A 13,683-nucleotide genomic window follows, 5' to 3' on the forward strand; every position below is an offset into this window, starting at 1 on the left:
GAGAAACAATTATCAGGAGATAGTGTTTCTCAGTCAATAATATGCGAAAAGGCAAGGCAGATGCATGAGGATCTCATTAAGAAAATGCCTCCAAATAGTGCTGCTATTGATGAATTTAAGGCCAGCAAAGGCTGGTTTGAGAGATTTAAGAATCGTAGTGGCATACACAGTGTGATAAGGCATTCTGAGGCTGCCAGTTCTGACAAAAAAGCGGCTGAAAAATATGTGCAGGACTTTAAGGAGTACATAGACACTGAAAAGTTAAAACCCCAACAAGTGCTCAACTGTGACAAACCAGGCCTGTTTTGGAAGAAAATGCCAAACAGGACCTACATTATTCAGGAGGAAAAGGCACTCCCAGGACACAAGCCTATGAAAGACGGGCTAACTCTCATGTTTTGTAGTAATGCTAGTGGGGACTGCAAAGTGAAGCCTTTACTCGTGTATCACTCTGAAACTCCCAGAGTGTTCAAGAAAAAGTGTCATCAAGACTAAATTGTGTGTGATGTGGAGAGCAAACAGTAAGGTATGGGTCACTAGGGACATTTTCCTCAACTGGTTCTATGACGTGTTTGGCCCCACTGTGAAAAAGTACCTCCTGGAAAATAAATTGTCACTCAAGTGCCTCCTGGTAATGGACAATGCTCCTGCTCATCCTCACAACTTGCAAGAGCAAATTGCAGGGGAGTTGAGCTTTATCAAAGTGAAGTTTTTGCCTCCTAATACCACTCCTCTCCTCCAGCCCATGGACCACCAGGTCATTTCAAACTTCAAAAAACTGTACACCAAAGCAGTGTTTCAAAAGTGCTTTGAAGTGACCTCAGACATTGAATTGACCCAATGAGAATTCTGGAAAGATCACTTCAGTATCCTCAGCTGCATAAACCTTACAGGTAAGGTTTGGGAGGGAGTGACTTGCAGGACTTTGAACTCTGCTTGGAGAAAATTGTGGCCACAATGTGTACAAGAGAGGGGGCTAACCCTCAGGAGACTATGCCAGCTGTGGAATCTACTGTGGCATTGGGGAAGTCCATGGGGTTGGAGGTTAGTGGCGGATGTGGAAGCGTTGTTGGAGGACGACAACGATGAAGAGCTAACCGCTACAGAGCTGCAATAGCCTCAGGTGCAACAGCAACAGATCAACAGCTCAGGAATTTGCTTCAGAGGAGGAGGAAGGGAGATGGAGGAAGTTGCCTTCGTCAAAGATTAAGGAAATGTGTACAATGTGGACAAAGTTGCAAGCATTTATGGATGAATATTATCCTGAAACAGCTGTTGCAAGCTGTATTGGCAACATGTACAATGACACTCTTGTATCCCATTGTAGGGAAATCTTAAAGGGACGCGAGAAACAGAGCTCTCTGGACAGGTATTTCGTGCAACAGGGGTCCAGTGACTCAAGCTGGTCATAGTGGCATTAAAAAACAAAGAAGAGAGGTAACCCCAGAAAAGGACCTGGTGCCTGAAGTCTTTATGGAAGGGGATTCTCCTTCCAAACGATAGAACATCTTCATCCTCTCCCCTCCTCCCGTCTCAACACTCATCAACAAGTCCACAATAAAGGTAAGTGTCATTTCAGTATTGTTTATTGTGCATGAATAATTGTTTTCTGTGTAGGGGAATGTATATTTCATGTAAAAAAATTATTTTGTTTAATACTTTTGGGTGTCTGGAACAGATTAATTGGATTTCCATTATATCTTATGGGGAAAATTAATTCGGCTAAAGGCTAAATCGGTTAAAGGCTAGCTCTCTGGAATGGATTAATGTTGTTACCCGAGGGTCCACTGTATATGCATTTCAGCAACTACGCAATCCGATAAAGGGATTCCAGTACTCCATAACCCCAGCCCCCAGTGCCTCACTGCATACAAATGCAATTATGCAGGGTGTGGCATGACTTGATATCGTAGTTATATACATGTATTAGCAATGAAGATTTGAAGGGACTCAGAAGAGGCATTCACAAGTCATCATAAGGAAACTAATAAATATCCAAATTTCAATAAAATCATAAATTAGAGAGCAAAGGAATCAGTCTCCTAAAATGCACCAGGGGAATAAGCTTGAAGCCACTCAGAAGTTGCATTACTGAGTTATCAGCCTAGAAGGGTTGAAGCTGATCAGATGTGACACTCAGAAATTATCACATGAAAAGCAGGATTTTAATTTTTCCAGATTTTATATGTTATAACCACAAAAAAGAACATTAAGTTAATTTAATCTAAGTTAACCAAATAAAGTCAAAAACAACATCAAAAGATTGCTTCCTCTGAGAACACAACACTACAAGTTTAAATCTGACCAGCAGATGCATTTCCCAGTTGTTGCATAGAATCCAACAAAACTTGTGCCTACACAGCCTAAACCCATCAAACATTCCATTCATTTCATGTGATGCATCAGCAATTGAAAACTGATGACATTCACCACTGCTTTATTATAATCATGGGAAAGCGCTAAACTCATATGGGGACATATACCACCTGTGGTATGTGAGGCATTCAAATTTGATCCTAACATCTGGAAGATAAAAACAGTTCCTTGGATCCAGAGCCTCTCACCAGCATCAAGACAAAATAATGCAACACGATAAGATAATACTATACCCTTTTGACATTGAAAGTGGCAAAATGGCATCTATACACTTTATTATATATATCAACTTGAACCCGGGTCCTCTCACCTAAAAACACTCCTTCGCTAAGACATGTGAATTTGTTGTTTGTATACCCTTAATGTCCTTTTATATAAGCAAATACAGTGGAACCTCGGTATATGACCAGCTCCCTACTCAAACAAAGCAGCACTAAACCAAACTTCGCTGTAAACTATTTTGTGTTTCTTCACATTTTTTGGTGTTTTTTTTTTTTTACATTATCTGTATAAATAAGTCAGCATGGGGCCTATGATGATTAGTGATAACAGCCAACCAAACAGAAAATTGGTTGGGAAGAACTTGTTCGATACTCAAACAGAGTGGCACTCAAACTGCCTTCTGGAATGAATAAAGGTCGCACACTGAGGTTGCACTGTAATAATTATGGCCATTATAGTCTTAAGTTAAGCTTAAGCTTGCCCAAAAATCCTCTGCATAACTATGGGCTTTCTGCATGAACAACAAATGTCACCCATCTATGTACAAACATTGTATCATGATGAAATAAATCTTTGTCTTTGTCTATGAAAGACGATGCATTTATTACCTCCTTAATAACAGGAATTTCCCAGATTTCCGTAACAATTAATTGTGCCATTACTCAGATGTGTAAAATTCATTATATTCCATATGGTATTTTTAAACAAGTTCTATACCAACAATACTGAAGAACAAGTTTCTTACTAAACGAATACTTTTTTAATTTGCATTGTGTTTTTAAATTTTCTGAAAGTGTTTCACTGTATCCTTCCCCCAGAATATTAATCAATTCAAACATACACAATATTTTGTCTTACCTTCTTAATAATACTTCACACCCTCTATATTACCTTATTATTCTGTACTTCAGGTAATTTAGTTTCCGTCAGTATTAAAGACAAATATAATGCTTGAGAGAGTAAAATCCAAAGTCGTAACAAGTGCTCAGTACGTTGTGCAATATATTCAAACGGATAAACAAATGACAATGTCTTCACATAACATTGCCTCTACTCTCCACTAGATAACATCTGCAGTCACTAAAATAAGCAGAAATGCACTTATATTTTAGGTTAAATCATTAGCTGTCATGTTACTGAGAGCATTATTGAAGCAGAGGATATGAGAGGCACTAACTCACGGAAGGTAGCCTATAACCACATCAGTGGCATAAACTAAAAGACGTTCACCAAGTGAGGTAAGAACACTCTCTATAACCTCCAAGAGAAACATGCTGTACCCTCCGTACTTTGCACACACCTTACTGCGTCTATTTTTGTCTGTGGGCCAGTTACCTTCACCAGCATGCCAAAGTTGCCAGCTACAACCTTTGTATAGAATTTAAGTTACATAGTTCAGCCCTTTTTATCTAAATTATCAGCCTTGACATATATAAATAAAATTATAAAATTAATTTCGCAATACAAGATATACATTTAAAAAAATATTTTAAAAGAATCACGATTCCTTTTTGGCAACTCTCTCTGCTGGTTATATCTGGCGAGGAGAGCTCATGAGGCTTACTGGGTAGATGCAATGAAGTTCTAATATGAATGATGTTCACTGAAGCTGGATGTCAATACAGTTATAGATATTATTGTACTTTTCTTAACAAAACTCAATAAAGAATTATCTTACACCATCTTCTACTATTAACACATCAACCATCACCCACCAAGGCAGGGAAACCCAATGATGCAATACACTGTGTCATACAAAACCAGCTCATCTAACTCTGTTCCTGTTCTTCCAGTCTTCCTTCAACTAACATTGAAAATTGATTACTCATCCCATTCTATTATATTTCTACTGTAACTAAGCAACTTTCTGTATGTTTACCATCTGTATTCAATCACTCTACAAAATTGAACATCACTGAATCAACTTGAAAAAATAGGTCATAATATAAGAAAAAACTGTTTAACACATGAGCCGTTTCCCACCGAGGCAGAGTGATCCAAAAAAGAAGAAACACTTCCATCATTATTCACTCCTTCACTGTCTTGCCAGAGGCCTGCCGATACTGCAGGTCAAAACCTGCAACGTATCTCCACTCCTCCTTCAGAGTGCTGGAACTGTACTTCCCACCTTTAGGACTCAAGTCTGGCTAACTGGTTTCTCTAAGTCCCTTCATAAGTGTTACCCTGTTCATCTTACCTTGTTCATTATCTACCTTTCTTTTTGTATGTATAATTGCAGTTAACTGTATAAGAAATCCTTAACAGTCTATGTCTAATTCTTGAGTAGTTTTTAAACATTAGTATAAATTTTCTCAAAATGGATATTGTGCCTAATATTTTATTACATGTAAACTACATTATTTTTGTACTACGTAAAAAGAAAAGAAAAATTCGAATTTAAACTTTGAAACCAATTTGCCATCACCTATTTAATGGCCATCTTGCCTGAGTGTGTGGACATAATCCAAATGAACCTGCAAAGTGTGATGTCACTGCCCATCCTTCAAAACTCATGCCCTAGTAACTGGCTTTCCTGATTCCCTTCATAAATGTTATCTTACTCACACTCCAACAGCTTTCTGCATCTCAAAAACTACTTGTTTCCACTCACTTCAATCTAACATGTCTGCAAATGCCTGCTGGGTGCTTAAGCTCCTGCTTCTAACAACTTCCCCTCACATCCTTCCTCCAACCCTCCTGGAATGGCCCAAAATGCTCTGCATAACCATGAGCTTTCTGCATGTACAACCAAATGTCATCCATCTCTGTGCAAACATTGTATAATGTGGAAATAAATCTTTGATTAAAGTTTAAAAACTCTTAGGCCAATCTATCCTGCTCCATTCTTTCTAAGAAAGCAAACTATCTCAACAACCCTTCACTGAAGAAAATAAAGAAGAAATTAAGTGAATTGGCACTGAGAAAGGAAACTCTCAATCTGAGACATTAGTGATAACAGAAAAACATCTGCTAGATAGCCATATCAGTGTGGATGCCAATAGTGTATGTCTTATTATAGGACCTGGCAGAGCCGTGCATCCTAAGTTAGGGATGCTCATCTTCCTAAGAGACAGAAAAATCCTAATCACTGCACTAATACACACACTCACACAAAGAACAAGTACTGTAAAATCACAAGCAACCTTTCCTAATCAAGTACAGACACCAGGCAATCACACATACCTGTAAAGAACTTCTAATGTCAGAATTGAGAAAAGAATCCACTCTATACTTGGTTTGCTGAATGGACATCAAGGCACTGTACTCCTTTATATTTATACTGGTATACGTCATAACATGCCATGACTAAAATGACAGGTGAGGATGGTATACCACTGTCAAGCTTCTGTTCATTGTGGAAAAAGACACTTATGTACAGTTCAGGACATTTATTAAAGGAAACGTTTCGCCACGAGTGGCTTCTTCAGTCCTAATACAGAGAAAACTAAGAAAAACGCATATATATAGTGGCAGGAGTCAGGTGAAGTGACGCGTGGGTAGAGGTGGTAGTAGTAGTAGTAGTAGTAGTGGAACTAAGGAGGTGATTTTAGAGAGGGACCTGCTGACATCATGTAACAGCAATTCCCAGGATGGGTAATATCCTCTTGATTAGTAATTTTGAAATACTGTAACTACCAGATTTTTGCTTAATAGTGCTACTTGAAGCTGCACTAATCACCGTCAGTAACACTATAAAGCAAAAATCCGGTAGTTACAGTATTTCAAAATTACTAATCAAGAGGATATTACCCATCCTGGGAACTGCTGTTACATGATGTCAGCAGCTCCCTCTCTAAAATCATCTCCTTAGTTCCACTACTACTACTACTACCACCTCTACCCACGCGTCACTTCACCTGACTCTTGCCACTATATATATGCGTTTTTCTTGGTTTTCTCTGTATTAGGACTGAAGAAGCCACTCGTGGAGAAACGTTTCCTTTAATAAATGTCCTGAACTGTATATAAATGTCTTTTTCCACATCTTGTCGGTATCACCATACCATTTCCTCTTCTGTTCATTCTTCAGTCACTCATATCTACTGAGGACAAAAATGCCATCCTCTGCCTTGTACTTGCTACTTATATTTCATCCATTTAATAGTAATTGCAAACCAATGGTTTCCCACACTATTATGCAGACGTGATTTACATGAATTCTCTATTACACGATGTCCCATTACTACTGGTAATTCTGTATAGGCGATATAAATCTGCCATGTGTGATCAGTGCAGTACACAAAACTTACTGAATATAACACACTGGCCATCGCCCACTGAGGCAAGGTGACCCGAAAAAGAAGTGAAAGTTTTTCTTCTTTTTACATTTACAGTAGAACCCCCATATCCATTGATTCAGTATCCCGGTTTCAGTTATCCATGGTTTATTGTGGCCCAAAAATACATACTTCTTAATTTTGCATAATAATGACTCCAAAAAGCAAAAGTAAGAGAAGTTGGCAGTTCTTCAGAGCCTAAGAGAAGCCAGGAAGTGCTTCCCATAAGTGAAAAATGATAATTCTCCACTTATTGAGCATAATTTATCAATTAAACTGTGGATAGTAGCAAACTCTACATATATAGGGTTTGCTACTATCCCTTGTTTCAGTATCCACAGCAGATCATTAAAACATATCCCCCGTGGATACTGGGGTCCTATTGTACTAATTTATACAGGACAAGGGGTTACTAGCCTCTTGCTTCTGGCATTCTATTTGCCTCTTATGACACACATGGCTTATGGAGGAAGGATTCTTCTCCACTTCCCCATGGAGACTGAATATTTTTGTTGTGTAAAATTAAGTGATAATTGACTGACTGAGCATGATACAGCTGCCATGATCCTGGAACCCATATACTGCATAAAGCAACAGACACCTGTAATTTTATTTGATTCACAGTGAACCTTAACCCTTTCAGGGTTCAGAGGCCAAATTTCAAAGTGTGCACCAGGGTCCAAGAATTTTCAAAAAATAATTTTGTTATTTTTTCTTATGAAATGGTAGAGAATCTTTTTCTGAAGGTAATAAAAGAAAAAGTATGAAATTTGATAGAAAATTGATGAAATTTTGCTCTCGCGAATTTTGATGTGTCAGCGATATTTACGCATTGGCGATTTTATGGACTTTGACTCCCATTTTAGGTCAATTACCTTACTCCAGTCGACCAAATTCTTAGCTATTTCACTAGTATTACTTCTATTTTATCGATTGAGCACAAGAAATTGCCAACTCAACTGTTTCAGTTACAAAATAAAGTGATTGGAAATCGGTAATTTGGCCAATTTAGTGCAAAGTTCAAAATATTCCAATTTCAAAATAGGGCCCAGAATAAACAATGCAGGCATTCCTGACACTAAACTAACATTTCCTCTGTTCATTAGTTATGTTTTCAGGCTTTACTAATGAATTAGACTTTGATTTTTAATTCCTATTAATGAATTTTTATTCCAACCAAAAAATAGAAGATTTACTGTTATGCAATATTGTAATAACTGTATAAATAATATCAGCACATTTGTGAACGTATATTAGACCCACCAGCGTGTGAGGTCATTTGTTTACTCTTGAACATCGGCAAAAATTTAACATTTCTGCTACTTTGAGCTCAGTTTCAAGCCATTTTCAGTACTAAAACAAATCAAAATCATCTCTATTTCTGTAATATGTCTTCCATTCTATCAAATGAGACCAAGAAATTGCAAATACAACTATAAAAAACATACAAAAAAAACACTGCAAAATTGCTGTTTTAATCGAAAATTCACTGATTCACAGTGAACCTTAATAAAACACAACTTTTCTGTGCATAATACTTTTGCAGTGCTCACATTTAAAGCTCTGATAATGCGGGGTAATTCTGATATTATGCAATGTAAAGCATAAAAAAAAACAGTAAACATGTGAAATATTGGTACAACACACCACAGCAAAATTAAGGTCCTACACACCATGATGCATGACTCCTTCTCCAGCGACAATCCTCATCATCTATTGTTGCATTCCGGCACCATCTTGTACCTCAATCAGTGTTTATAAAGCTATTTTATATATTTTCATCACTGTAGTAATTTTTACCTAGCACAATAGTAAAAAAAAATTGGGTGTTAAATTCAGAATGGTAATGAATGTAACCCTGCTTTACCCATATGCTCTTCACTTCACATAATGATATTGTACATTGCATACCAATTTTCAGGACTATAACCCCTCACATTATATAAGATTTTACTGTACATGCTATCTTTTTTTTAGCAAGGAGGTAAAAACAACAGGCTCCATGAGGAAGTGGAGAAGAATCCCTCCATAAGCCATGCCTTGAAAATAAATGGTATAAAATACCGACACAATGGAAACAAACACATATGCAGTTTAATGTGATCCTTTATTGACAACGTTTCGCCCACACAGTTGGATTTTTCAAGTCACAAACAGATCTACCTGGGGTGGAAGGTACGGGAGTATTTATAGTCAGGTTCAGAATGTTGAGGTCAAGTGGAGAATGCTGCATCTGATGATCTACCGGGTGGGGTTATAGAGTCTTGGGTAGCTTGGCAGGGGTATTGGACAAGTTGTGAGTAGACCTTCTGCAGTGTTCTATGTTCTTATGTGGGATAGCGGTGAAGAAGTTTCTTGGCAAGTGGTTCAGCTATGTTGTAGAAGCCATAGCTGAACCACTTGCCAAGAAACTTCTTCACCGATATCCCACATAAGAACATAGAACACTGCAGAAGGTCTACTCACAACTTGTCCAATACCCCTGCCAAGCTACCCAAGACTCTATAACCCCACCTGGTAGATCATCAGATGCAGCATTCTCCACCTGACCTCAACATTCTGAACCTGACTATAAATACTCCCATACCTTCCACCCCAAGTAGATCTGTGTGTGACTTGAAAAAGCCCACTGTGTGGGTGAAACGTTGTCAATAAAGGATCACATTAAACTGCATGTGTGTTTATGTTTCCATAAGCCATGCATGTTGTAAGAGAGAACTAAAATATTGGTAGCAATGGGCTAGTAAACCCTTTTCCTGTATAAATTACTAAATACAAAAAGAAGAAAAACTTTTGATTCTTCTTTTTCGGGTCACCCTGCCTCAGTGGGTGATGACCGATGTATTAAAAAAAACGAACAACAGGCACTGGTGAGTACTACCAATTTTGGTTTGCTGTTTTTTCTCTCAAATTTTCCTGTGGACTTTTATGGTTACCATAGTTTTTTTTGTTTGCCACACCAGTTAGAAATTCAAGTACAGTATACTTGATACAATGGACCACAATATCTTGCACCTTAAATTAAAATATTATGGGGTCAGAGGACATACCATTGCATACCTAAAATCTTGTCTTAGCAATAGACACCAGTATGTCTACTCAGTCTGTAGCCATAGGAGTCTCCCAAGGTAGAGTTCATGGCCCTCTGCTCTTTCTCATTTACATCAATGATCTTTCCAATACATCTCATCTTCTTAAACCTGCTCTATTCATGGATGACACTACTTATGTCTTCTCCTACTTAAATCTGACTATACTCAGTGACACTGTTAACGACGAGCAACTAAAAATATCTACAAAGATGACAATCAACTAACTCACCCTCAATATAGACAAAACCTACTACATACTGTTTGGAAACAGAGCTTTAAATATACACCTTAACATACCTATCAATGGTTCCCCATTACAAGACACACTGAGGGCAAGTTTTTAGGCCTTCACCTTGACTGCAACCTAAAATTTCATACTCACATCCAACACACAGCCAGGAAGGTCTCCAAAACATTAAGCAACCTCTTCAAGATACAATACTATGTACCCCAAAAGGCACTACTTACACTATACCACTTTCTAATCTACCCTTACCACATCTATGGTATTTGTGCTTGGGGACTTACTATGACTAATTACTCTAAACCATTAATTACCCAACAAAAAGCTGCTGTGTGGATAATCGCCAATTCCTGCTCCAGACAACACATCCCTCCACTCTTCAAGAGGTTGAACTTACTTTTTTTTTTTTTTTTTTTTTTTCAACAAGTCGGCCATCTCCCACTGAGGCAGGGTGACCCAAAAAAGAAAGAAAATCCCCAAAAAGAAAAATACTTTCATCATCATTCAACACTTTCACCACACTCGCACATTATCACTGTTTTTGCAGAGGTGCTCAGAATACAACAGTCTAGAAGCATACACATATAAAGATACACAACATATCCCTCCAAACTGCCAATATCCCAAACCCCTCCTTTAAAGTGCAGGCATTGTACTTCCCATTTCCAGGACTCAAGTCCGATTATATGAAAATAACCGGTTTCCCTGAATCCCTTCACTAAATATTACCCTGCTCACACTCCAACAGATCGTCAGGTCCCAAGTACCATTCGTCTCCATTCACTCCTATCTAACACGCTCACGCACGCTTGCTGGAAGTCCAAGCCCCACGCCCACAAAACCTCCTTTACCCCCTCTCTCCAACCCTTTCGAGGACAACCCCTACCCCGCCTTCCTTCCCCTATAGATTTATATGCTTTCCATGTCATTCTACTTTGATCCATTCTCTCTAAATGACCAAACCACCTCAGCAACCCCTCTTCTGCCCTCTGACTAATACTTTTATTAACTCTACACCTTCTCCTAATTTCCACACTCCGAATTTTCTGCATAATATTTACACCACACATTGCCCTTAAACAGGACATCTCCACTGCCTCCAACCGTCTCCTCGCTGCTGCATTTACCACCCAAGCTTCACACCCATATAAAAGTGTTGGTACTACTATACTTTCATACATTCCCTTCTTTGCCTCCATAGATAACATTTTTTGACTCCACATATACCTCAACGCACCACTCACCTTTTTTCCCTCATCAATTCTACGATTAACCTCATCCTTCATAAATCCATCCGCCGACACGTCAACTCCCAAGTATCTGAAAACATTCACTTCTTCCATACTCCTCCTCCCCAATTTGATATCCAATTTTTCTTTATCTAAATCATTTGACACCCTCATCACCTTACTCTTTTCTATGTTCACTTTCAGCTTTCTACCTTTACACACATTCCCAAACTCATCCACTAACCTTTGCAATTTTTCTTTAGAATCTCCCATAAGCACAGTATCATCAGCAAAAAGTAACTGTGTCAATTCCCATTTTGAATTTGATTCCCCAAAATTTAATCCCACCCCTCTCCCGAACACCCTAGCATTTACTTCCTTTACAACCCCATCTATAAATATATTAAACAACCATGGTGACATTACACATCCCTGTCTAAGACCTACTTTTACCGGGAAATAGTCTCCATCTCTTCTACACACCCTAACCTGAGCCTCACTATCCTCATAAAAACTCTTTACAGCATTTAATAACTTACCACCTATTCCATATACTTGCAACATCTGCCACATTGCTCCTCTATCCACTCTATCATATGCCTTTTCTAAATCCATAAATGCAATAAAAACTTCCCTACCTTTATCTAAATACTGTTCACATATATGCTTCAATGTAAACACTTGATCTACACATCCCCTACCCACTCTGAAGCCTCCTTGCTCATCCGCAATCCTACATTCTGTCTTACCTCTAATTCTTTCAATTATAACCCTTACTTAATATACAAAATATACACTCATATTATTGTGCTTACTATATATATGTAGAACATTAAACTCCAATATATATGCTCCTCTCAAACTTCTCCTTGACAGCTACAACACAACACACAGGCACAACACAAGGCACAAAACTCTGACATTCTTAGTGCCCGTCTCACCCTATGCAAGAATGCAATGCATATAAAGGCCCTAAGATCTGGAACTTATTGCCCAAACCAGCAAAAAGTCCCCTGCCTGCCAATCAATTTAGAGCTAGTATAATTAAAAATTACTTCATCTCCCAAACGTAATTATACTAAACAAAACCAACTCGTCCAACTATGTACTTTGGTTTCTTCCCCACATCTTACATAATCTTTTTTAGCCTGAAACCACAGAACCAGTTAAACAACTCAAGAAATCCCATTTAACCTAAGATCACTAAATCAGTTTTAAGAATTAATACACACTTAAAATTGAACTATACTATAGATTAAATAAAGAAGAATGGGGACACAACAACTGTAGCTTTCCGTTTACTGCTGTAGCCAGGCACTGCATGGTAATTACTATCAGAAGGTGAAGAGTATGGCTAAATATGTGTTCCCAGTACTCACAATCACTCATAGTACACACCCTACCTCATTCTAAAACACAATGATGACTTTATTTGGCTTTGTAACCCTGGAGGCTTATTTACCCAGGATAACCCAGAAAAGCCAAACAGCATGGTATATTTCCATTGGGATTCTTGATTAACATCCTTTCACAGGATGTGACATATAACAGTCGACTAATTCCAGGGTACTATCTGTTTACTGCTAGGTAACAGACACAGCAGGTGTTCAAAGACTTGTATACACTTCATCTTATATATGATTCAGCCCCACGTTCTCTAGGTAGTGAGCCAAGCGTGATACCACTACATTACGAGCTACCTACCCTCTTATTCATATACTGGACATACCTTACTAGTGTTTAAACCCAGTAATGGAAGTCTTATCATTTAACTCTAGTATGTTAAAATAATCTAATATACATTACAAAAGTTAGAAGAGGTTAACTAAGGTAGTTTGCAATACAACCATGATTACAAGCAAAACAAATTAATGGTATAGAGACAGCTCAAGTTAAACTCGTATACTACTTTAGCTAAAATAAAAGAAGAAATCGCACAATACATGTACAGTATTGTTCAAAGTCAAAACTTAGTTAAAGAGCAAAACAGTGAAGCACACAATGTGAGCAGCTCATGTGATACTTGGTACCGGCATGCAAAAACACACTCTGAATGGTACCTCCGGAGGAAGCCTGGACGTAAGCAGCAGTTATGTCTCCAGCAAGCGAAGAAGCACCTTGGCTATTTAGCACCACAACTGCCTCTTTTTGGTGTGATTCATGGTCTGCATCGTTTACTGCAAGTTCACTCTCAATCCAAAGTTAGTATAACTAATTTTCTTCCCCATTAAATTATTATTTGT

At 38.1% G+C, this 13,683-nt stretch overlaps 1 protein-coding gene across 13 annotated transcripts in view; it reads right to left on the reverse strand.

The window, feature by feature from the left end:
* Nucleotides 1–13,683, reverse strand: part of LOC128698165 (uncharacterized) — a 420,261-nt gene that overhangs the window by 39,295 nt on the left and 367,283 nt on the right. The window lies entirely within an intron of this gene.

The sequence above is a fragment of the Cherax quadricarinatus genome, chromosome 26 (assembly GCF_038502225.1).
Source record: "Cherax quadricarinatus isolate ZL_2023a chromosome 26, ASM3850222v1, whole genome shotgun sequence".
In the NCBI taxonomy this organism is placed as follows: Eukaryota; Metazoa; Arthropoda; class Malacostraca; order Decapoda; family Parastacidae; genus Cherax; species Cherax quadricarinatus.